Source organism: Macrobrachium rosenbergii, chromosome 14 (assembly GCF_040412425.1).
Source record: "Macrobrachium rosenbergii isolate ZJJX-2024 chromosome 14, ASM4041242v1, whole genome shotgun sequence".
NCBI classification, from domain to species: domain Eukaryota; kingdom Metazoa; phylum Arthropoda; class Malacostraca; order Decapoda; family Palaemonidae; genus Macrobrachium; species Macrobrachium rosenbergii.
In genome coordinates this window covers 7,973,971-8,001,148 of record NC_089754.1, presented here as the reverse complement: position 1 = coordinate 8,001,148, position 27,178 = coordinate 7,973,971, and positions in this window count along the sequence as shown.

Here is a 27,178-nt window from a genome sequence, read left to right as displayed (position 1 = left end):
AGTTCTTGTGAAAGATTGATATAATCTTTAGGCACATTTTTGGTGATTGGTATATTTCCATTTCTGCATATCGCATTCTTATATGTTTGTGCTATCACATTATTATAAGTTTATTATTACTGTGTTTTGCTGGTGATTTCTTAACATTTTGTTACCGTCTACCTGTTATTGAGATGTTGGAGAATGTGTATGTGGATTCCAGTCAGTAATATTTTGGTGACTTTGTAATGGTTAGTCAGGCACTTGAGTGATAGTTAATAGTTTGATTCTTACCTAACCAAATTGCTTTCTTAATAAATTAGAGTTTTGTGAATTAAACTTGATTAAGAAATACTTACATCTTACTCTGTTGTCAATTAATGGTAAATCTTTTGAGATAGTGAACTTTACATATAACTTTTGAACTTAGAAATAAACCTGTTTGTTTAAAGTCTTTAAAACATAGCGTTTCATTTTGACCACCAGTAATTAGAGACATTAATGAATGTACACAAGGTAAGTGATGTATCTGTTTGTTCACCTGAGACTTATCTAGGTAAAACAGAACCAGAGAGACAGTTACAGTGCTGGTTGAAGATAACCCATATTCCACTAGTCTGGATATAACTTAATAATTGTTGCCTTATCCATAACTTGATAAAGTTACATTGATTTTCTCAAGTGATAAGTAAGTTTTATGGGATCATTGTACCTTTAGAGATTCAGTCGCACTTTTTGTTATGAGGTTTCAAGTATCTGGTCGAAGTGAGGTAGCTTTTGGTATTATTATTTGTGTAATAACCAGGTGCTTGATCACTTCGTGACAATACACACACACACACACACATATATATATATACACATATATATGCATACACACACACACACACACACACACACACACACACATATATATATATATATATATATATATATATATATATATATATATATATATATATATATAATATAATACAAGAAGTCGCTGCTGTGATCCTTAGTTTGCCCTTAGTTATTGGAAAGTAGAATCGTCATTGGCTGCATAGCCGATCCTAGTTGACCTAGATATCAAAACTAAAGTTATCAACACTTTGATCTGTCCCTTTTCTTTACCTGAAGCAGATATTGAGATGGCACGGTTGAAAGGGGCAAAGATAAGAGGCTGGGTGCCACTCCCTTAAGCAGCTTAGCCCAACTAAGCTGCTTAAAACAACCTTTCTAAAGGCAGATTTAGCAGGATAAATTGTCCCTCTGCAGGACACCGGGGAAGATGCAAACAGATGGTTGGGACACCTGGCAAACGACACATCTTTTGCACATGGTTACCAGACTCGGCCAATCTTTGCACTCGGTCACTACCCTCGGCCAAGGCCTTAAAAAGAGAGGACAGGAGACATCTCGGCAGTCAGTCATGGGGCAGTTACTGAGTTAGATATGGGCAGTTGGGCAGTTAGCAGTTAACTGGCCATTCACCAGAGAGGTGCTGAGAGGCCCCAGAGAGAGAAGGAATATGCTGACCCAATGCTGGGCCATCACTACCAGAGAATCTTAGGGATGCAAGATGATATGATGCTGTTCTTAAAACAGATGCAGTAAGGGATTATGACTCTAACTGACCTTGTGTAGGGACATAACAGTGTGGTGGGCAGCAGTTATAGACATGGGTAGAGTGTCAAGTCAATAAATAGATAGGGTATAGGTTACGCTTCCAATGAGACATATCTTTTTAGAAGTTATTATACTGGTATTGGCATCTCAGAATAGGGATTTGATGGTTCAGCAATTCAGTTTAGGGAGGTGTTGTGAAAGGCACTCGAGGCGGTCTTTCTTGAGCATGTGTGTCTGTGTTTAATGATGCGTCACTGGGTGCAAGGTTTTAAAGTGTTTATAGGTATTTCTGGACTTTAGTTCATATTGGGGAAGAGGGGTGTGTGAGCAGTGCATTTAATTTCGGTATCTTGACTGTTTGTGTGTGGTAAAACATGCAGAAACGTGCAAGTGTTTCTTTTCTTTCACGCTCTCTCTCTCTTTTGTTGAAGGATTTTCACACCGTCAAGCAGGGCGTACATAAGTGTTATTATTTTTGTTATTGTTAATTTTAGCGTTAGATTTGAAGTGTACAAACCAGTTAAGGGGGTGGGTGGATTGTTTTTTTATTACACTTCAACTAATATTGGTCATTGGTAACAGTGACGTCATCCCCGGAGTGACTTGTTGGCGATGTCATTAGTTTGGGCAGAATTTCTGGCCTTCTTCGCCATCCTCTATGCAGCGCATTTGAATTTTTGGTGTGGCTTATGTGTTTTTCTTTTATATAGCAATCGGCAGTTCGCATCGACATTTTGGGTTTAATAAAGGGATTATTTAATTATTGTATTATCTCTGGGACTGTGATTGGGAAATCATTTATCTGACAGTTGCTGAGGTATTGTGAGTAAACATTCCTTAACACGTGGGTGTACGTTTCTTATTAGACTTTTAAACTTTTTTTTATAGTTACATGCATACTGGTTTTATTTTGGGTACATATGTGCATGTATAAGGGGGAAGCTGTTGCTGGAGGCTTACTCAGCAATTTTTGTCTTGACGACGGGAGAGGCGGACACATCTCTGAAGTTTTGCTCTCAGCATTTTTTTTTCCTGTGTGCTCGGCAGATCAGGGATGTGGTGGGAAGATATTGCCCTAAGGGGAGGGGATCGTTTTTTTTTTCTTTCTCTTTTTGTTCTCTCTCATGTCTGTTTCCTTTTTTTTTTTTTGGTTTGCCCTTGAAGACTCGAAGTTCATCTTGACCTACTTTGCAGTCAGCTGTGCTCTCAAGCCGCCCATTTTTTTCCCCAATGGATTTTGGATTTAATTGTATGTTTAATTAGTACTTTCTTTTGATTTTTGGGTATTAATTGTTAGAATAAAGGGAATTAACACTGTGGGTTTCTTACTGCGTGGGAACTCTTTCAGGGAGAATTTTTTTGTTTTCTTGTGTTTTTTTTTAAGGGGTGTCCTTTCAAGACTAGGGAAATTTTGTATTTGTGATCAGCCAAGAGTGAGTTGGGTTGAGTTCTCGGGACCCATGGGTTCGTTGTTTTAATTGTAATATGCAGGGACACATTAAAAGATTTTGCCATGTTAAATATTGTGGTGGTTGTAGGAGTTATGGTCATCCTTGGCGGTCTTGTCCATCTCTGAGACAGTATAATGGTAGGCCTACACTTCAGAATTTTGGTAGCTCAGGTAAGAAAGTTCCAGAAGCGGATTTTTTTAGGGGATCTTGTGATCAATGGGCATTGTCTAAAGACCGATCAGTTGTAAAGGAAAATTGGATGGGTGTTTCTTATGATATAGGACTTCTGGGGGAACCCTCATACGCAAAGCCAGTGGCAAATGGGTCTGTGCATGGGGTCAGGGTCAATAATTTTTATATATACAGGCGCCTCTAGTAATCTGATGAATTATGAGTTGTTCCGATCAATGTTTTCCAATCATTCTTTGAGACCTGCTAAAGAGACTGCATGTGATGTTCAAGCAAATAGGTTATGGGTTTTGGGATATGTAGATGTGGATTTATCTCTTGTGGGTAGAAGTTTTACAGAACCATTTCTGGTTATACAAGGGGCTGCTTTGGGGAATACATTGTTGCTGGGTCATCCAGCATGTCGGAGACAAAAAATCTTGGTTCATACAGGGGTATGTGGTATAACTGTTGGAGTACCTAGTGTGTTTGTGCCTTATGAGGGGATGGATGTGAGTGTAGTAGATGATGGTAATGGATTGGGGGTGCATGAGAATTTGCGGGTGGATGCTGAACAAGTGTCGGTGGGTAAGAAGTGTTATAACGGGGTTTTGTCGGATGATGTGGTTCTTGGTCCTGGTATGGTTGCTGTGGTGAAAGTTCGAGTGAAAGGGGCGCATAAATCCAGACAGGTGTGAGTGGATGAGAGTAGCAAAAAGCTGAAGGGGGTAGTATATACGGGTTCTATAAACAAGGCATTGAGTTCACGGGATACTTGGGTGGAATTGCTAAACAGTAATGATTCAGTTCACAATTGCCAGAAGGGTACTTATGCAATCAACTTTGTTGACTGGGTCGATGAAGATAGTTCAGTTGCTCTTGTCGCGGATTTTTATGGTTTTTCAGAAGCAGATTTACAGGCTAGGAGGCAGGTTTTAAGGGATCATTTAGCCATACTGATGTAAATGATATGTTGGGGCTGTGGAAGATGTTCTGGCTGCGTTTGTTACACAGTTGCACTTAAAGGGGATAAGTTAGAGTTAACAAATGTGTTAGAACACAAAGTTCAGTTGGAGGACAAGACTAAGCCTATTTTTGTTCCTTCATATAGGATTCCTTTTAAGATTTGAGAAAAGGCAGAGCAAGAGGTTAATAAGTGGGAGGAGGAAGGCATTGTTGGGCCCAGTTCCTCGCTTTTTAATTTCTCGTTTTTGGCAGTACCTAAGAAGGATGGTTCAGTCCGAGTTTGTGTGGACTTTAGGAAGTTGAACAAGAAAACCATTCCTGATTGCTACTCTGTGGCGTGTTTGCCAGATTTATTTGTTGAGATTGTGGGCAAGGATATTTATCATTCAATTGATCTGATGCAAGGGTACTTGCAAGTACTCCTTAGCGAGGAGAGTCAAGAGTACATGGCTTTCTCTTTGCTCAAGGGGCATTATGAGTTCGCATGGCTGCCGTTTGGTTTATCAGGTAGTCCTATGACATTTACTAGGCTAATGAATAGAGTTTTGCATGGTTTGTTAGGGAAGTCCATATTCCTTTATATGGATGACATATTAGTTGCCACTGATTCAGTAGAGGAATATTTAGAGGTTCTTAGGGAGGTTTTTAGGAGGCTTAGGTTAACGGGTTTGAAGATAAAGTTAGCTAAGTGTGATTTTCTGTAGAGGCAGATAGTATATTTGGGTCATGTCATTTCTAAGGATAGTGTTAAAGCAAATGATAAAGTTGGGGCAACTGTGGATTTTGCTACTCCCAAGAATATGAAACAGATTCGATCATTCTTAGGCATGGCTGGATTTTTCCGTAGGTTTGTGAAGCGTTTTTCTATTCTAGCATCTCCCTTGACAGATGTCCTGAGGGGTGATGTGCAGCTTGTATGGGGAGATGAACAGCAAGTAGCTTTTTCAGAAGATTAAGGATGTCTTAGTGAATCCCCCAGTGTTGAAGTTTCCAGATTTGGAACATCCTTTTATGTTGGTAACGGACGCTAGTTACGAGGGTATAGGGGCATGCCTTATGCAGAGGTTCGATGGAAGACTCCATCCGATTGCATTTTACAATAGGAAGTTTAACACACGGGGTAGTAATGAACAGTTTTGGTTGGTAGTGGACAAAGAGGCCTTTGCCATAGTGTCTAGTTTAGTGCATTTCAAAATGTTACTGTTGGGCAATCAAGAAGAGGTTCTTACAGATCATAAGCCATTGTTGGATCTTTTCAGTAAGCTGGATCTTTCCCCCCAAAAGCGGAGTTCAAGATTTCGCTTTCCTAATACCTGGTTTAAATTCTAGCTATTCTGAGAGAGAGTATTTAAGCAATGCAAGCTGATTTCGTCTTGCCCATGTGGGAATTTATTCGCGCCTAAAGAATTCGCTAATCCGAAATGCGAAGTAACATTTAACAGAGTAATTTCTTGAACAGAAAACTGGCAAAAATTTTAACACAGATGAATTTCTTTTGCACTATTCCTCAAAACAAAAAATGGTTAGCACTGGTTATTTCCTAACTACCTATCCTGAAAGGCATGCATTAACAAATCTAATACAGCAGTTCTCTTCTCGCAGTGGATACATGTGTCCCTATTCCTGATTCCTAGGAACAGTCACGACTGTAAAAAAAAATTTTGCCGAGATAAACGTGTTACTTACGTGGAACTCTCTTGGTCTGTGCTCATGGTACCAGGTTTGGAATTTGTCTCGCACCCAGCTTAGCTTTGCTAATAGCTGATCTGGCGAGTTGCAAATGCAATGAAGCAACTATGGAGGGGAAAATGCAACTGTTAAACGAGATCTATAGGAAGGTCACCATTTTTACGAATTTCCCTGGGGTTATATGATTTCTAGAGAGTTCTGACTTACGTAACGGGAAATCATAAAAAACAAAGAACAATGGGGATGATTCAGTGAGCTTAGGGCTCTACTTCATGAGGGAATGTTACGTAAACACTTTGGTTAAATTAAGAAATTATATTTACAGAAAAGAATCAAAAGAAAAATGGTTAAATGAATTATTATGAGGCTTGCAACTCCTGAAGATCTTTCTACTGAAGTCTTGAATGATGGCAAGGCACAGTCCAAGATGAGTCCACAGCAACGGCCCTCTGCAATAGAGGATTACACATTACATGCCAGTAAAGGAAAATATAACACCTACAATGACTCAAGGCTGCACTGATGGTGCCAAGGACTCAAGGAACTTTACACTTGAACACAGAACATTGGCAATGGCACTGGATAAAATGGCACAAGGATAGAGGTAGAATACTGGCACCCAATAACACCTCTAAAGGGCAAGCTGTCACGACTGAAAAGTCTTTACTCGCACTTTACCTTAGGGGAAGCAGGTCTCTGGCGAAGGATGACGGACAAACACATTTATGGCGCTGCACACTATCACTTGGATGATCCACTTGAGGATGACTGTAAAGATGGTGACATATGCAGATTGGACCCCATATGCTCTTTTTTTTTAATCACACTAGCCAATAAGCTTTGTCTACCATCCCACCATTGACGGCTTAATCACAACTGCAGTCAATTAAAGAAATTGTGCAACATCTGCCCCTGACAAGTGGAATGACAGCAACCAAGAAACTTGAGGCTTCGACTTCAACTTGTGGGAAAATCTTGAAGACTACTTGCAGCAGACTGGCTTAAAAGCCAGCTTTAAAAGAAGGGAACACAATGGCTTACCTTTGGGAGTTCAGTCAATGACGATCCCTGATGATGACAGCCTAGGTAGTAGACCCTTCACAGAAGCAAATGCAAGCCAGATACATTTCATGACCTAACAACTGAGGTAATATCTGATTTGAAGGACCAGCACTAAAACAAAATTCTGAAGAAAAATGTGTTGGACACTAAGTCGTCGTCTTCTTCTTTTAATGTGCTTTATTCCCATTTTTGTATGGGGTAAGCACGATGCCTTCTTTTGAAGGACTTTTGATTTGGCTTTGGGGTAGACCGTAGTCTCGATCGGCTGCCCTGCCTGACATCGCTTAGACCCCGGTAATGTATGTTACATGTATCATACCAGACCCAATGCCCTTTCTCCCAGCAGTGAGAAGTTGTTGCGCGGGTAGGTCGAGAGTTCGAGACGTGTGAGATGTTTGGTATGTTTTTAGATGTTGTAGTGGCTTTATTTTGTGTGTGTATTTAGTCTGTTACACCCATTTGCTTTTTAAGCAAACCTATCCGTTGATTACATACATAATCCCGGGGTGTCTACATGGATAGCAAAGTGTCCGCCTCTCTGATCAGTTGGCTGCGGATTTGAACCCACGCCTCAGACCTCTATTAAGTCCGAAGCTGCTGCTGTAACCGACTGTGCCATCGAGGCTCCTGTTGGACACTAAGTATTCCTGATGAAAGTTTACTTACAACACACAACTTGTGATTTGGCAGATTTCTGTAGCCATCCCATAGATTGTAAGATTAGTACATGATTTTCTTGGTATTCCACCAAAGAGTTTTCTAGGGAAGGCTTTTTAGGGACTGCTCTTGAGCAGGCATGGGCAACTTTTTTGGCAACTTGTCACTTATGCAAATTATGCTTCTACATTTACATTCATTCAATATCCTGAGTACTGTATAAACATGTTGAATCTCTTCACTGAGATTTAGCTAAAATTAATGTAGTGTAAGTTATTCTGGATGAAGTTAAACTACAGCAAAACTTTAAGTAGGGCATGGATGCCTTTAATAAACTAATCACTGAAGAAATTCAAGATCACCAGGTGAAGAAGGCTAAAATGCTTGAGATCTTTTAACATTTGAATATTTGTAAAAAGCTGCATTGCTGGCTAAGACCTATAAAGCTCTCCCTAATAAGTGAAGCTGCAGCAGTACTTGCTTTAGTAAATGGGGGAGTGGGTTAGAATCTTAAGAAAAGGAAGGTCAAGATGACTAAAGAAGCTAATGTTCTTGCTTATAAGTTGCAATTGTATCTCAAGGTATTGAGTGCATAGGCGCCCCCCCACCCACACACAAACAACCCAATCCCCATAGACTTAACTCCCAGAAATCAGACAAGAACTATTCTCATTGCTCTTGTCATTGAGTTCATACTCTACTAACAACTAAGCTGCCCAGTAGCTGCAAACCCAGTCAAGATTGGACCATTATCAACCAAGGCTAACAAGGAAACTTGTAGTTATTGTTCAAGGCCTTAAAATATTAGTAACTACTGCAAAGGATATCATGGTTAAGATGGGCAAAGGAAAGCCCTGAAGCTTAAGTATCTGATTGGTAAGTTAACCTGTATCAAGCCCAACAAGCAGATGTTGAACCTGCAACAAAGGTCGAAATGGAAGCTATTGCTCACACTGGTTTAGTCACTTTAGAAGACTAGCATCTTTCATGGTGCAGGGACCATGTAGGCTCGCACCACATTGGTCTTTTGCCTTCCAATGAATAATAGCTATAGGAAACTGACTGCAACCATATTTCAAGGGCAAGGTCCAGCTGCATTCCAAATTTGTTTCTGAATTAACTTTCGAGGCATGAATTGGTGTGCAAATGATTATGGTTATTGACTCAGCAGAAATTGCCTGTTATAGTCTCCCCTCAAGTTTGTTCTAGATTAAGCCAGCCTTGTGCTGACAGATGTTCTTGCTCTAGGGCAGTCTGTAATTGCCCTAAGTTACTGCCCTTACTACTCCCAGTGAGCTTCCTGAGGTCTTGATATTTCCCTTGCCTGCACTATTACCCCTGTCCCATTGAAAAGTTCTAGAGATTTGGGTGAACCAGCTTCATAGGATGATTTGACAAATCCCTTTATAAATAACCTAGAAGACTTGATTAAATCCAAGTTATCAGTATCCCACTTAACCAAAGAATCATTAATTTACTGGCAGCAGAATGATCCTGAGCTTGTCTCTCCATGAGTAAAAGCTGGACCTTCAGGGGATCTTTAAAATGACGCCTCAGGTTAATATCTAGGCAAAGAGATCCTCATCTATATACAGTGTCCTACAAGGTGTCCAATGATGCTGACTGGCTATGTTGTACCAATTGATGGTGCCCAAAATCTACACAGGTGAGATTTAACATTTATGTCATGAGCCCCTTATGGGAGGTTACCTCGTCATCCATAAAATATTGCAAATTCAAGATAATCTGCATTTGTCCTAGATATACAAATATAGTCTTTCATAAGGGTCTTATTCAGGTCTCTATATTTAGGAAAAAGTCTTTAGGAAAAATGCACATTAAACTAACTTGAATTTGCAATTTGTTCTGAGAACACAGTCATACCCCAAGCTTATGTGAGGTTAGGTTCCAGAACTGCTCGTGCAAGGCGAATTTTCGCATAAGTTTGCCATGGTCTCTAAAAATGCTAATAAATGCTTATTTCTAAAGTTTAAACACTAAATAGGCCCTAATCATGATCCCAAATTATTAAACTAACTTCTAAATCAAATTAAAGTTACTGTAATTTCATGTAAAAGTCAGCTTAATACATTACCCTTAAAAAAAGAAATAAATGGTTGACATAAAAATAGAGAGTTGGAAGAGAATTTCTGTCTCTCTCCCCTTCCAACCTATCTATTTTTAGGAGTCTTCTCAACCTCTTTTTAATAACTTCTTTATTCTACATCTCTTTCTTTTTGTTTTGAATGCTTTTTCATGACCAAAGTATTTTTTATTTGGACTAATACAACTCTTAGTTATTATGTCTCTATGTTTTGAAACGTATTTGCCACACTAGCGCATTTACACTTAGTAGATGGTACGGGTAAAATTAGATCAATTTAAACTATCTACTGTACAGGTAAAGACATACAGAGAAATAAAAAGTTATAAAAACGTATGAGAGCTAACTATGAACGAGAGAGAGAGAGAGAGAGAGAGAGAGAGAGAGAGAGAGAGAGAGAGAGAGAGAGAGAGAGAGAGAGAGAGACTGTCCTTACTTGAAATATCAAATTAAATTATTTATGAATTATATTACACCAGGAGACAGAGAATAACAGAGAGAGAGAGAGAGAGAGAGAGAGAGAGAGAGAGAGAGAGAATTCTTACGTCAGATATCATAAGATGGAAATTCAGTACTAAACTAACTGTTAAATGACATTAAAGTTACTGTAATTTAATTTAAAAGTTAGCTTAATACATTATATACTCTTAAAAAATAAATAAATGGTTGATGTAAAAATATAGGAGTGTGTGAAGATTAGTATACTATTTCTCTCTCTCCCCATTCCACCGATCTATTTTTATGTCTTCTCAACCTCATTTTTAAAAAATTCTTTATTCTACCGCTTTCTCTTTGTTCTGAAATGCTCTATGTCTCTATGTTTTAGAACGGCACATTTACAGTTTGTAGACGGTACAGGTAAAATTAGATCAATTTAAATTTATCTACTGTACAGTTAAAGACATACAGAGAAACAGTAATACATAGGTTGTGCTAACTATGAGAGAGAGAGAGAGAGAGAGAGAGAGAGAGAGAGAGAGAGAGAGAGAGAGAGAGAGAGAGAGAGAGAGAGAGAGAGAGAGAGAGTTATTCTTACATCAGATATCAAAAGATGGAACTTCAGTACTAAACTAACTGTTAAATGACATTACAGTTACTGTAATTTAATTTAAAAGTTAGCTTAATACATTATATACCCTTAAAAAATAAATAAATGGTTGATGTAAAAATATAGGTGTGTGAAGATTAGTATACTATATTTCTCTCTCCCCCCCATTCCACCGATCTATTTTTATAAGTCTTCTCAACCTCGTTTTTAAAAACTTCTTTATTCTACCTCTTTCTCTTTGTTCTGAAATGCTCTGTCTCTCTATGTTTTAGAATGGCGCATTCACAGTTTGTAGACGGTACAGGTAAAATTAGATCAATTTAAATTTATCTACTGTACAGTTGAAGACATACAGAGAAACAGTAATACATAGGTTGTGCTAACTATAAGAGAGAGAGAGAGAGAGAGAGAGAGAGAGAGAGAGAGAGAGAGAGAGAGAGAGAGAGAGAGAAACAGTTGTCCTTACTTGAGTGAAATTTTTATGAATTATTATGGACACAGAGAGAGAGAGAGAGAGAGAGAGAGAGAGAGAGAGAGAGAGAGAGAGAGAGAGAGAGAGAGAGAAACCTTTGACCCACTAATCAGCAACAATCTCCCTTCTTGTCATGTTAAATCAACATGTCTGACAGCTTTGCCTTGGAGCTTCTTACAAAAGATGAGGGGAAGATATTTGTTTGTTTAAAATAATATGAATTTTTCAATTACAGTTTTATTATTATTATTTGAAAATTTGTACTTATTAGGTAAAAAATTTATTTATCATACAAACATGTACAGTCACTCAAAAATATTTTGCAACATGTTCCAGAAGTTTTCGTTCACCTAACAGTAATTTGTTCTTTTGATATTTACAAGGAAATGTAATTTTCTTATGCGATTTTGGTTATTAATCATACGGTTAACAATATAAAAAAGAATGGCGAGTGAAAAATTCATATTACTTAAAATGACGAAACATTTTGAAAATTTCACTTCAGATGATTGGGCAAAAGAGTCAAAGAAGAAACTATATTTCGAATCCATATAAAAGCTTATTGACTAATAAAATAATATTGAATAATCATCAATGAAACAATATATAAATAAAGAAAGAAAGAATTCAACCATTATTGTTGTCAAAAACAAAAAAAGAAAAAATCTCGTAACGTCGTATGTTATCGTGTGACTCCGCATTCGGGCAGGAAAATTAAACTAAACTGTCTCGTCACTTGCACCAATAAGATGGGCAACAGACTGCCGCACCACAATCATTAGCTTGCATAGGACTAATGTCTCTACTGTAGATATTGCTCGGCAGCTTAGCGTAAATAAAACAACCATGTATAGAGGAATAAAACAACAGAGAAAACAAGGAAATATGACAAATTCATTGTAAAAAGTGGAGGACGTCCCCATTGTTGCACTACTGTTAACGATCGTCATCGGATGATCACTGAAGGAGCTCTGCCGAACTCCCCTGACAAGCCGGTGTTGCCATAAAGAGAGAACATTACGCTCTCCCTTCAAGTTGCTGCTCAAACCATCCGTAACAGGCTACATGAGACCAAGATATTATTTCATCATACTCCTGCCAAGAAACACTTCATATCAGCGAAACACAAAGATTAGAGGCTAGGGTTTGCGTTATAATATAACCAGTGGCGATTGATTTCTGTAAGAATCATCTTTTGCGATGAGGAGACATTCTCCACTGATGAGCATGGTAGTCTTCTTCACTGCTGGCGTTTAGCATTAACTAAATTAATGTTGAACTTCTTGCTAACTTTAATTCTTTAGAAACTTAGATAATAAGAAATACAAAAATAGGTGTTATATATTCGGTTAACTTCACAAGAGGCATCAAAATGATAGGCCTAAGTAGCAATGAAAGAAATGAGAAATTACACATGATAACGGAATTATATATGTATGTATGTGTGTGTGTGTGTGTGTGTGTGTGTGTGTGTGTGTGTGTGTGTGTGTGTGTGTGTGTGTGTGTGTGTGTGTGTGAGCACGCGCCAGCGCGATTATATTCTATGTATTACAAAAACGATGTGAAATCTGTTTGTCTAGTTCGGTATATTTTATAATAAGTTTCACTAGTTCGCAATATACATAGGATTAGTCATTCAAAAATTTGATTAATAATAATGTGCAAGCAAATCTTTACAAAAGTCGTGTTTGTTGATATTAATAAGACTAATAGTTCAACTTATAACAGTCGTAGGCCTATGTCTACAAAGTTCACATATATGGAGATAAAACAATGATAGTGATGGCAATTGGAGATGAAAATATTAAAACACAAGAACAGCGATGACCTCTGAAGTATTATAGTAACATCCTTTAATTAAGTAAAGTATGACAACGGTAAGCAGTATCAGAAAAAGCCCTGTTTAAGGGAAACTGCAGGTAATTTCTCGGACCCACCACTAGTGTTCAGCTGTGTCATGCGCTTACAACTGAGTTGCCAAATAGCTCCAGATGTCGCCATTATAAGCTGCTGTCCGAAAAGTTTTGAAGTATGTTGCAAAACTTTTTTGAGTGATTGTACATGTACCATAAACATTCTCTCATCTCACTAAGAGAGAGAGAGAGAGAGAGAGAGAGAGACCTTTCACCCGCTAATCAGCAACACTCCCCCTTCTTGTCATGTTAAATCAACATGTCTAACAGCTTTGCCTTGGAGCTTCTTACAAAAGATGAGGGGAAGATATTTGTGTTTAAAATAATATGAATTTTTTAATTATAGTTTTTATTATTATTATTATTATTATTAATATTATTATTATTATTATTATTATTATTATTTGAAAATTTGTACTTATTATTAAAAAAATTTATTTATCATACAAACATATACATGTACCATAAACATTCTCTCATCTCAGTAAGAGAGAGAGAGAGAGAGAGAGAGAGAGAGAGAGAGAGAGAGAGAGAGAGAGAGAGAGAGAGAGAGAGAGAGAGAGAGAGAGAGAGAATTATTACTTTTATTATTTAATGTTATTTAATTTACACATATAAGCTTGAAAACTCATAAATTACATAAAAAATTAAACAAACACTTTTGCAGGGTTTCTCAGTATTTGCAAATTGTTTGTGTCTGTGAAAAACTCATGTATGACAATTAGTTAGGTTCCAATGAAAAGTTCGCATGTCTGTGAATTCACGCAACTCGAATAGTGCAAGTTCGGGTATTACAATACTTACAATCTTTTATATGGAGATCAACTCCTGAGATGGGATGTTTCACCTCACTGAACAAGACAGGCATGGCACCAATCCTGGGGAACAGTCTGTGCTGAAGGTGAGACAATGAGCAAGATGGTTATTCACCACCTGGAAATGCCAGTTCCCTGTAAATTATATTGAACAAGGGATGGCTGACTCTTTCAACCTCTAAACAGTTTTACCCGCCAAGGGCTAAAAAAGGCCCTGTTCCAGAGTACTCATCCTCTACAAAACCTGAGAACCAGTCGATTCCTTAAAACTGCTGGATATCGAAGTTGATCGATAGAAGTATCGTCATCTAAGGACGTGTGATAACCCTTTACACCTGCGGCACCCCCCTTATCAAAGATAGGACAAGAAAAAAAATCATCATACCTTAAGCTTCTTTGCTAAGGTGCTCAGTCAAGTAACTAGCACAAACATGAGTAAGAGTGTACAGTTTAGGAACAAAGTAGAATGGGGAAGGTAAGGAAAGGACCCATTGTCCAATGAGGCTCTTCTCCAGCTTAAACCCTTAGGCTAAATGTATATTCATCCTGTCAGTACTTGAAAACCACAACAGAGCCTCGAAACATGACCCAGGGGCCTATAGGTATTCTTTTCCAGGAATGAATGAGAAGCAAGTAGGTTTGGCTTCTCTTTCATTCCTATCCCATGTTCATCAACATTACATCAGCAGAATGAGAAACATTACTGGAATTTCTTGCATTTGTAATCGGGATATCTTAAAGCACTCTCAGTTTTTTCATAGGGATTTTAACTGAGCCCTGTGTTGTCTTTATTACCTAGACTTATTACATAACATTGGTCTCCTATTTATCTTTTCTGCATTAAGAGCAGTCATTTTCCTCAAAAAACCTCCAAAAATTTAATTTTATTCGTGGATCGTCATTTTTAGACTAAACTTCCAAAGATTGCTTTATTTGTAAATTTAATTTTCACCCGCCTGACCCTCATTTTCTCACGCTCGGCAATCCTGACACCTCACGACTCCTTTTTCAACAAAAGTATTGCTTCCCACAGTTTTTTTTTTTTTTTACACTCTATGACGGCGATCTCAAATTTCACATCTCTAACGAAACCAGTCATTACATTTACATTCTATCCAACCTTCATCTCTTCCTTTATCTGAGTTATACGGGGACAAAACAATGCAATTTTACTGACACTATATTCGGGTGATAATTTTTTCCTGTGCAATACGTTTGTTTCAAAAGTAAAAGTATTTTCAGTTTTTTCTTTTAGCCAGAATACTTCTTGGTCACGTCTGCTCCCCACTTGCGTTCAGTGCAACATCTAACATGCCTAGAAAATACTGATGAGAGGCTACACCTTGCAAATAATATAACTGATCAGTTATTTTTTCATATCTTGAATGTAAAAATATTCGTGAAGAGCCAGAGGCTTGCAACCAACAATGAACCCCTTCCGTTATTCAGTCGTGAGACGTGCCCTAAAGACTTAATAAACAAAACATAATTATGATCATGGGACTAGAACTCGGGACATCCACAGTGAGAAGTTAAATCACAGGAAACATAAAACAAGTTACGATAACTCTGGCAATGCATCCTTTCAACGAAGTTTGAAATTTACAGTTTCTTACAACTCTTATCACTGAATTATAAGTGCTCCATTTTCATATATTTTTATTCAAAAGAAAAAATTGTCAAATAACAATGATTATTAATTGTTATTCATTTACCTGATTTTCGGCTCATGTTAATATATCACTGATCCAGTTTTTGCTGGCGTCGAAGTCACTAAATAAGAATGTTTTTAATATCTCGGAAATATTTTGGCAGATTTTCCAAGGGTTCTAAAGTAACTCAAATCTTTTTCAAAATTCGCCACTGATATAGTATGCTGAGGGAGATGTTCTCCAGTGTCCTCAGATCACCATTTTCTCATTGACAAACATTCTTATCCACACGGAAGCGGCATCCATTGTCATATTTTCCTGATCCTCTCAGTCTTCTCCTCCAGTGCTTTACATCATCTCTCATACATCATATAATTCACTCCAGAACAGAAAAATCTCATGCTATTTATACAACTTTTTGCCATAGAGTCACAATCTCTAGTTCTATAATTAGCTACACCTTTGACATATAACAGATAACTTCTTCCTCTTCAGGATATGTTACCATATCTCTGATGGCAGAAACAGAGGGAGGTATGGTATCTGTCTTTCCACTAGATATTCCCCACTCTTAAACGATCTTATTAACATTCCGATGAATCAAGTCTCTCATGACCTGATCACGTTTTAATAAGTAATAAATAGTTTCAACTCGTGTATACATCCTCGAGTGACGATGTGGCACATACGCATTTTCAGCACGACAGGCTGAAATTCAAGGTTTCCGATATTGCTGGTTTGTGTTGATAAATATTCAAACTATTTCTCCAGTGACATATTTCAATGGTTTTTTTTATATACAAGAACCCTCACACCTCGTATAAACCATAATAGGTTGTATCCATAATAGGCCTATGCCTATACAAGCACAAGAAAAACGAGCTTGTATCAAACAGTCTACTCATATCAAATATATATATACAAATGATGGGCTTCAATAATTATGTATTATCTCACTGGTATAGGCAAAGTTACATATAGACGTATACCTAAAAATTGATAAGTTCACACATTTTCCTAAACATTCACAATTCATTGTTTGTCCAATTTCATTGCCTGAATATAAAAATTACTGTAGTATGATACCAAAGTTAAATCAACATTCGTAAATTGGAAAAATCACAATTTTTAAAGTAAATTGTATTTTTATTAACTAATACAAACCCTGAGGTCCTTTACATTAGGAATTACTTTCAGGCGTGGGCTGGAAACGGCCGTTAAACTCTTGAGCAAGGTGGTTAGGCAGTAACTATACCTTGAGTAGTGAATACTGCACTGCGGATGTAAACATTCAGTTTGCCTTCGGTCAGGTTCAGATTGAGAAATTGTAAGTGGGCATAGTATGTGATGTAAAGGACCTCAGGTTTGTATAGTTAGGAAAAATACAATTTACTTTAAAAAACTGTGATTTGTTCCGACACGATATACAAACCATCGGTCCTTTACATTAGGAAGACTCACTGGTTGGAGGGAGGAATCTGAGTGAGTCTCCTGAACTTAATGGAGTTCTGCACACTTGGGTTACTCCTCCTGGTCGAAAGAGCGAGGAGGAGTACCGTGCCTCTGACATATTGATCGGAATGTAAGAACTGCAAGATCAAATGTCAGATACTGGACCTTTTCACAGTGAGAAACATGCTCCTACAGAAATGAGCTGGAAGGATCTAGAGTCGGAGACAGTAAGGGAAAGCCGAGATAGGGTTCCCTTATTGCCCGTCTCTCCTTCCTCCCCTTGCTAGAGGAAGGATCGGGATTCTATAAGAAAAATAGAACAGGTGCTCAATGTGTAGTCTTACTGCATCAGTGCCAGTTCCAGCACCTATTGGTTCTTCAGGTCCCTGGTACCCATCCCTACGGAGGAGAAGTTGGAGGATGGGGAAGGAGGAGGAAGAGAGGCCAGTCTCTCTCGGAATCCTTCTCACTTCCAGAACCAGCACCTTAGGCGAGATGTTACTCGTTCCTCTTGAAGGAGCCAGGTAAGACAACACAATTTGTTGAGCAGCCACCACAGAGCCAAGGAAAAAAGGTTCCAAGGGCCTGTGGGCAAGAACGAAGGAAGAAGACAAGAGTGTACACCACGTTTTGCTTCCAGACAGACAGAAACTTCCGGAATGCAAGGGATGGACCAAGCCATCGACTTTGTGAGCTCTCGGGTGGAAGGTACCGGTATCGTCATCGTCAGCTGCCGCGTACCTCCCTTGATCACTTCACGAAGTCAGGAGGAAGATGTGTCCTTAGACATTTCTTCCTTGGGAGAGATTGAGCCTTCAGAAAGTACCACAGCTCCCTAATAAGACAAAGTAACGAATGATCTGGATCATCGATACAAAGTCCAAGGAGGAGGGAAACCAGAAGGACTCGAACCCGACAGTAGATGCCAATGGATTCGGAGTCAACCTACGACATCTGAGGAGTCGAGGGTATGATCCCATCCCTGTTCTTCCATCTTCTATGCCAAGGCCGGAGTAAGATGAGAGATGGTCCTAAGAGGGCAAATCTCTATCCGACGACTCTCGTAAGGTGTGTGCAGGCACGGGGCAGGAACCCTAAGCGAGTTACATGCCGCAGAACGGTTCCTGGGACAGCGCGACTATGAAGAAGCTATAAGTCGCCAGCTAACTCTCGACTGAGGAGAGAAGGCCGCTTCAGATGAAGAAATAGGTCACGGGACCGTTCTTCACAAATGAAGTGGAAGAAGCAATCCTCGGCAGAGAAGAGAAATTCAGACTCTAACCCGAGAAGAAGTTCCATCAGCGATACCATCAGCGAAGGCGGATCCAGTCCCTGGGACAATGTTGCAGAAGAGAGACTTCGCAGGATATCCAGCTATCCATTGCTGCTCGGCGAAAGCCCATGCTTACAAAAGGAAAGGCTGGAAGGTCTCCCAGTCCTGAACACACAGGGGATGTACTGCCTCGAGGAACTGCTTCTTGTGTAGCTGCTACAGGAGGTTGGGTCAAAAGCGGAATTCTTCTCAATGCTTACCGGCAATCAGGTCAGATATTGAAGTCTTCAAGTATTTGTCTGTAACTCGGGGAGAGCAATGCTTGTGAACCCCTAGCGAAACGGACAAATACGGAGGGAAAAAACGTAGATATTGAGTTTTCCCCAAAAAGACAGCATGCCTCACCGGAAGGAGCGAGAAAAACTACCAACTTGTTGTGCAGGAAGGCAACAGAAGGACGGTAGGGATTTCTCAGTCGAGCAGTCTCTGAGTGAATCTTCGTGAAGAAAAGAGTGAGCAGCATGTTCCATCCTGATCCTCAAGCCTGAGAGCCAGACTTGCGCCTACCAATACATCCCACCAGGGAATGCATCTGGTTGAATTGATCTGTCAAGTGTGCAATAGAACAACCTCAAGTACCTGCAAATGTCAGAGATAAGAACAGGAGGAAAAAACAATTACCTCTTGTTTGTTGACAAATGCCACACTACTGTAGTTTTGTTGTTCAGAAACCAGTGAGTGCATAAGACTCATCCTGATTCTCAGATAGCCAATATGCCTGAGCCCAGGATGGTGATGAGAAGGTAATGTCGTCTGGTCACACACCTTCAAGACAAGGTCTTACCAGTGTGCGCCTTTCCTCAATTGGTGAATCCGTAAGTAGACACAAGATATGAGGGGAATATGCAAGCATATTTGAAGGTTCCTTCAATCAAGCATTAACCTAACTCCTTCCTCATACTTTGAAGAGGAAAGAAGGACGGAGGAAGAGGAAAGAAGGACGGAGGAATGGAAAAAGACTTCTATTCTCCACCATGGGGAAGCTTCTGCAAGATGACAGAATACCAAGCCAATCGGCTCTAGCCAGGCTGGCATTTCCCAAATCGGGAGCACGGGAGAGGAGGCGGGATGGAAGTTCGATGGAAAGAATAGTCAAGACCTAAGAGAAATGGATACTTCTCTTGAAGGAATCCATTCCCAGGTCTCGGCAATGTCGCTGCCAGTTCCAGAGATTCGATAAGTATCATTTCGTCGGGCATCCAGCAGTTGCAATCTTCTTCTGAACCCTGGGACTTCTTAGCTAAGGAGTTGAAGACAGCTTGAACTCAGGAGTCGAGTTGAGATGACTAAGACCCGAGTCTTGGCCATTGTCCAATGGACAGAAGCAGTGCCCTAGTACGAACCTTGATTACCCAGGTATCTGGCAAATCTCTGAAAGAGAAGGCAGAACCATGTAGCAGATAATTTCCTGAGGGTATAGTAACTTAGGACTTACGAGCCGGAGATCAGGTGGGACAAAGTCCTTCTTCTTAGCACCAGAACTGCCCAAAAAACTGCAGTCAGCAAGACCCTCCGAGGCAAAGGAAGAATTCATATTCTGTCGAGGCGGAAGCTTAGTGTGCTCGACCTAAATTAACTCCTTCCGAAGAAAGAATTCATCAGGTCGAGAACACTCTCGGAAAGCCAGGACATGATCTACGGCCCCTTGGTTTAGAGACTGCAAGGGGTGCAGTGATAATTATTATTCATTAGAGCCACGATCCTGTCGAGGATCCTTGCGCGATTCCTCGGCTGCCAGTTCTCCGGGCTCTGGGGCGATACGCAGCAGAGAAGGCCCTCGCTGACAGCGTGAAACTCTGTACTTCTCATGGAGGAGACTGACAGATCCATGAAACCCTCCTCAGCTGCCTGCTCATACTACCAAGAGAATCGGGGGACTGACACCCAAAGCACGCCAGGCAGCCGAACTCCGAATAAGTTTGTCAGAGCGCTCTCTATCCGTCTCGCGCCTCTCGGAACAACCGAGAGAAGAGAACAGGTGAGGAGAAAGAGTATCCCTACCTGTCCTGCCAGTATGATAAGCAGGAGAGGTGGACCGTGAGTGATAATCAACCGGAGATTACGCCGCTGGGGAAAGAGAGCACTTTAGCGTGGCGCTTTCCTGGGAAGAGCAAAGGTTCCACTCGAACATGGCGAACCGAATGGAAATAACCCGAGTAGGGCCGAGGCGAAGGCCGCGCTAGACAGCCAACCACGCAAACGCGATCCAACTGGTTGGTATGCGGTGGACTGGGAGGCAGGTGGGCCACGGGGAGAGCTGAGCCAGTCTGGCAAGCCAAGTCGAGCCGAGCTAGTCATAGCGTGACCAGGGCCAAACCGATGCGTGCGAACACAATCAAGAACTGGGCAGGCGAACTCGTCTGCTGAACAAGTGCTAGTTTCCCGAACTCAAACTCCTTCGAGGCCAGGGCCCTCCAGAAGGTTCAAGGGAATTCTGTCTCTGCTATCTTGCATGCTCGAACCTAACGTTCCAGAGATTTACAAAGATGAATCCGGTAAACAACCGACTGGCAGGCAGTGTCAGACACCTGGCGTCTTGGCACCCAGACACCCGGGCATCTCGGCACCCAGACACCTGGGTGTCTTGGCACCCAGACACCTGCGTGTCTCGGCACCCAGACACCTGCGTGTCTCGGCACCCAGACACCTGCGTGTCTCGGCACCCAGACACCTGGGTGCCCTGGCAACCAGACACCTGGGTGTCTTGGCACCCAGACACCTGGGTGTCACCGGCTTGAACACCTGGGTGCCCCGGCAACCAGACACCTGGGTGTCTCAGCACTCTCTCGTCTGTGCACTCGTCAGGAGGCGCTCGTGATTCTCAGAATTCAAGCTCACGAGACTCCCAAAAATCGGGAGCGGCTGCTTTCAGTTTCCTAAGAGATCCAGGCCAAGCACAAGACCAGTCTTAGAGACATGGGCTTCCAAGACTGGCAACAAGGGCGTGGCCTCAAGAGGCCTCGCTCTCGCGGCCCCCGAAACACAGGCCCCCAGGAGAATGCGGATCGATTCCCGCCGGCGAAAAGCCAACAAGAAAACTTGTCTCCCGGAAGAGGTCAGTCCTTAGAAGTCCGCAGGACTCCCGAAGGGATCTCTTCCCTGCTTCTTCTGACGTTCAAACTGAAAGGATCAAGACACCAGGCTGGGAACCCGACCAAGCACTGGCTTGCTCGAGGCGCTTGCTGGTGCTGGCAGGAAAAACGAGACACCTGGGTGACTTTCGGCCCTTTATCTAAGCACTGCTCCCGAACTGGGCGGAAAATCTCTCGGAACCAGATCAAGATACTCGATATTCTTAGAATCTCGAGGACTTAAAGAACACGCTCTTGAACAGTGCCAAGTAACACCCCGTCTTGAAACCCAGAACCTCTAGGACTGGGAACAGTGCCTCTCATAAAATCGAGGTCTGGGCCTTGCGGCTTCCGAAACACATAACCCACGGCTATGAGAATCGGTTTCCTAACCCGAAGGTCAGGAAGAGCCAACGAGAGACCCACTGCCTCCTCGGAAGGAGGCAGTCCCTAGATGTCCAAGGGCATCAAGGGGAAGAAGCAGCCTTCTCTCCTTGGCAATGGGGATCTGTCTGATTCTTAGGACCCCCTTGGACCTCGGGGAGAGGAAGGAAGATGCAGCAGAGGACAGAAATCAAAGATAAGATAAGAAGAAGACGGTGGCTACTTCCACAAGGCAGCTTCCTTCACCTCCACTCCAACATCATCTACAGGATGGTGGACAAGAAACATCGTAACCTCCAGGGCAGTCACGGATGCGGCCCAGGACACCACCACCAGGAGAAGCAGCAGGCATGATCAGGACAGCCGATGCAGGAACCACGACAGCGGTTCGGAAGGCAGGAGCTACTGCAACAGCCAGGAACATCACTTCAACAGGGTGACTTCCTTCATCTTCACGCCGACATCTTCTACAGGATGGTAGACATCCTAACCTCTGGGCCAGCTGGCAGGAACACAACGGAAGCGGCCTCGGGCACAACCGCCAGGAGAAGCAGCAGGCATGATCAGGACAGCCGATGCAGGAGCTACGGCAGAAGTTCAGAGGGCAGGAGCTATTGCAACGGCCAGGAACGTTACTTCCACATGGTGACTTCCTTCCCCTTCATGCCGACATCATCTACAGGATGGCAGACATCGTAACCCCCAGGGCAGCTGGCAGGAACACAATGGAAGCGGGCCCAGGCACGACCACTAGGAGAAGTAGCGGGCATGATCCGGACAGCTCATGCAGGAGCTACGTTAGCGGTTCGGAAGGCAGGAGCTACTGCAATGGACAGAAATGTCACATGAAAGTCACCAGCAGCAACAGAAACGATCAGGGCGGCAGCGGCAGGAGACCAAAAAAGGCTGGGCCAGGACTGTCGTCGAGTTGACAAGAGCATAACACAGGGAACAGCAGGAGCAGATGGACCACAGGTACGCCGGAGGCAGTGCAACAGCATACATGAAGACCAGCAATGACAGCGATCGATCCACATCGGCGGGAACAGAGTCAGAACGATCCCGACGTGGAAATATGTCATCTAACCAGGTAATGTGGTCGATCCCGAAGCACCACTAAATGAACGTCGGGACTGCTTCATGCAAGATATCCTTTGATATATCCTACCAACTACTGCTGTGTCTGTGATGCTCACTGTCAACTTGAAAGAAAAAGCAAAGATCATTAGTAGAGGGAGACTCCTCTCGCTACAAGGGGAACTGCCCTACGGCGGGAGGTATCTGGAAGAGGTAACCCGATCGCTCCCCGCCCTGGTCTTCTTACGACAGGCAGGCAGAGAGAGGGCGAAGGAAGACGATCTACTAAAGACGAAGGAAGAGCCTGGGAGAGAGAAGGACGGAGGTGCAGAGGCCACCAGGGCGCCGTTGAAGCGGAACTTACGACGATGCCCGCAACCTCCCACCCGACCCATAGTTCTCCAAGTGCAGGGGCGAGCAACACTCAGTATAAGTAGGAAGGAATAGTGATGCCCCTTATACATGGAGGGCGGAAGCCCAAGAAGGGAACGAACTCTTACGTCCCAATCAATGTATGGGAGCGAAGATATTACGTCCCAAACTATAGCTCCGAATGTACAGGGACGCCTTCAGTATTTACGTAAAGGGCCGCTGGAAGAGAAGCATTGCCACTCATTTACGCTTCTCCAATACGCCCTTGGCCGTCAAACCTAAGACACAACGCAGGGAACGATGGCTTATGCAAGGTTATAAATATCAAACACACGTATATATGAACAAAAATACACAAAGATCCCACCGGGATAATAAGAGCTTAACGACAGTCAGGCAGAGAGAACGAAAACCACGTCAGCAACGCATGACGGCCGAAAGCCAACTGGAATGTTTACATCCGGCCAGGCGGGTATTCCCGCCTACCTAGCAGTAGTTACTGCCTAACCACCTAGCTCAAGAGTTTAACGGCCGTTTCCAGCCTGCGCCTGAAAGCAATTTCTAATGTAAAGGACCGATGGTTTGTATATCGTGTCGGAACAAATAACTTTTAACCATGTTGATCACTACAACACGAGGCATCGACTACTGACCTAGGCTATGCCATTGATTCACCAAATATTTGATTTTACTGGCTGTCTTTTAAGCACACGTTCATTTCGTATCAGTCAAAGTTACTTTCTTATTGTAGCCATTACTTATTCAATTTATCTAAGCCTTATTCCACTGTCTTATACTTAAAAAAAAAGCCTAGGCTAGACTTTTATGCCGTATGTCACCAACACACAAAGGGTGACGGGAACTCAAGGAGATTTCAGGCTTTTTCAGGATAAGTTTTGGCAAAATACTCCTGAAACTGCCCAATCACTGAGCTATTATAACGATTTGTAAGTTTAAGAAAAAATTATATAACTATACAAAGTACTTTGAAAAGAAAACCACAATACCATTGCCTTGCTCTAACTGCAATTTCCCACCTTCAGCCAATGTTGCAGTAGCTGTTCTTTTCACCTACTCTAGACAGCCTTATGGTCAGCAAAATTTCAAGCTAATTCGAATATTACACTACTTATGTAATTTACATGCAAGGACATATTAAAATACCAATAATGAGTACTCACATTGCCAGATGTCTTTTTATTCACCTACAATGAGATAAACAATGACAAAGGCCATCGTTCGTTTATGTTTGATTTATATTTCGTGTTTGTATTGTTATATCTATATATAAATCGGCATGTTATATATATAAATCGGCATGTTTATGATCTATACAAGAGGGTGTAGGAGCTTTGTACCTATAAGCATTCAGATGTGTTAAGGCCTGTCCACACTAGGAAACAGTTTAGAAATAAAGTTTGCAAACAAAGTTTACAAACTGTTTGCAAACACTTCTTTACCGTATACTTGTTTCCCATCCAGAATGGAAAACATTTAATGTTTTTGCGTGTATATGTATATATACTGTATGTGTATAAATAAATACATACCGGTATACATATACATATATATAAATACATATACACATAGCCTACATGTGTATATTTATATGTACACATACACCAGTAAGTGCACTACATATGTACATATTCATATTTACACATGTACACGTAAATATTTACATATGTACAGTAGATGTGCATATGTATATAGATTTAGGCTATGTACAAATCCGTAAAAGTATTTCAGATTCAGTAGCAGACATTCGAACGAAATTGTTAAAACCTGTTCAATTTATTTTCAATTCCGGTAGAATCAAGTCAGCATGACACGCTCCTTTTTCTAAAAACTTCCTCACCCATCTCTTTTTCTTTCTCTTATCCCTCCTCGAGTGCATTAAAATTGCCAAGAAAAATAGAGAGGTTACTGCACCAACAGGCATCCTGACGACAACTGAGGCCTGGACAGGAAACATTGATTGCAAACAGTTTCCAAGCTGTTTGCAGATAGTTTGCAAACTTTGTTTCTAAATAATGTTTCCTAGTGTGGACAGGACTATACTCAAGAAATAGTTTGCATCTTTATCACAGTACGCTTACGATATCAAAAACCGATTGCAGCCATTCACAAGCTAAGGGTTTTGCTAACCTATTTAAAACTTACGTTGGCGAGTTGACAGATATAATGAGAGACTATAGCATTCCCAGCAGGTGGGCTATCGAAAACACTGTGACTGAACTCTTGCTCTCAGTATTCTCGGCGTTCTGTAAATGTTTAGTTTTTGCAATAAAGTTGCTTATGTGATCTTCCTTTGACTCTTCACTCGGCTCATTACGCATAATTTTAAGTGATATCTTCGTGCTAAACAATACCCAGTGGGTCCTGACAAGACCATGCTTCTGTTCTATATAGTTTCGCCCCCCTCGGCCTAAAAATTCATACCTATTTTCTTCTCTGTAAATCTCTTAACAACTTGAACTCCTCCAATTGTCTCAAATCCAGCCTAGTGTTATTTTTAAACATTCGACTTATTGTCTGCAAACTCAACAAGTTGGCGATTCTTCTAAAGACATTCCTTCTTGACCGCATTAGCTTATGAAAAATTTGAAGTGACAGTTGAATACCTCTCCGATCTAAACAACGGCTATCTTCACTTCATTCACTTTCACAGCAATATGATCAACTATCTACCTACATTCCTTTCTCAAAGATAAAACTTGTGCTTCACATGATCTCATAGCAGTTTACGATCATTGACGCTTACCTAGATCCTTTATAGTTATTTTCATGCCTAGGATATATGATCGCCAACTACTATATTTACGGATATCACGCTCCGTTTACAAACTTTTCGTGAGTTTAAAATGATATAAGCGTAGGCCTATTTCCCCAAACTTATGAAATAAGTTACCAATCCATCTCAACGCTTTGGAATAATTGTTGGTAGATCTAAGTAATAGATAGACGGCGGGTATTTAGCGAGAAATGGCAGTTTCTTATAGTATTTTGGTTGCGTATTTACAATTTAACGTTATTTTTTGGTGGTCGGCTGTAATTGCCCTGTAATTAACACCAGAAGTCCATCCAACAAGGGGTTTCCATACGCGATCTTCACAAGTCAGAGCACGGCTACGTCTGTTTCGAACGGTTCATATCCCGTCCGGCAAGTGCAATACCTTGGAAACTGGTATAAGAAAATTACTTAATTGTTAACGAAAATGAACTTGGCCAAATCATGAAGTTTCTGATTACTGGTAATTGCAATTACGATGGTGGCTGCTAATTAAAATCAAAGTAACTAACCAGGATGAGCCACATGTCTCATGTCTACTGGATAGGCCTACTTTGACATCGGTGGTATAAATTGCGCTGATACACCAGCAATACACACAGGACCTTTACTTTCACAACTGGGGAAAACGTTCGAGTCCAGAGATCCTCAGCAGGCTTTTCGATCTCTCTCACAATTAGTGCAAAAGTTTGGGTTGGCAAACGGACGACGTAACCTAGACCATGAAATTAACTAGGCTAGCGATCACTATGGGCGAGAAGAGAGCTGTGGGCGGGTATGTGTGGAAAGGGGAGGGAACAGTTAGGGGAAGGGGAGAGGGAGAGGGGCAATGGGATGACGGTGAGAGGTAATTGTGTCATCATTAGCAGCAACAGAAGCATTTCAGTACAAACAAAGCTTACCTCATTTGCAGAATTCCAGACATCTCACAAGCATCCGCGATGTAGAACCGTTCTTTTTCGGGCTTCGTGAGCGCTATTATGAAATACATTTTCACTACATCACATAGATGACAACTTTTTAACTTAAACACTCTAAAAACCTGCTTAATCATCAACCGTCACCATTCAGTAGTTTTCCGACTCAAAATTAAACCGAAGCTCCAACAATCAAC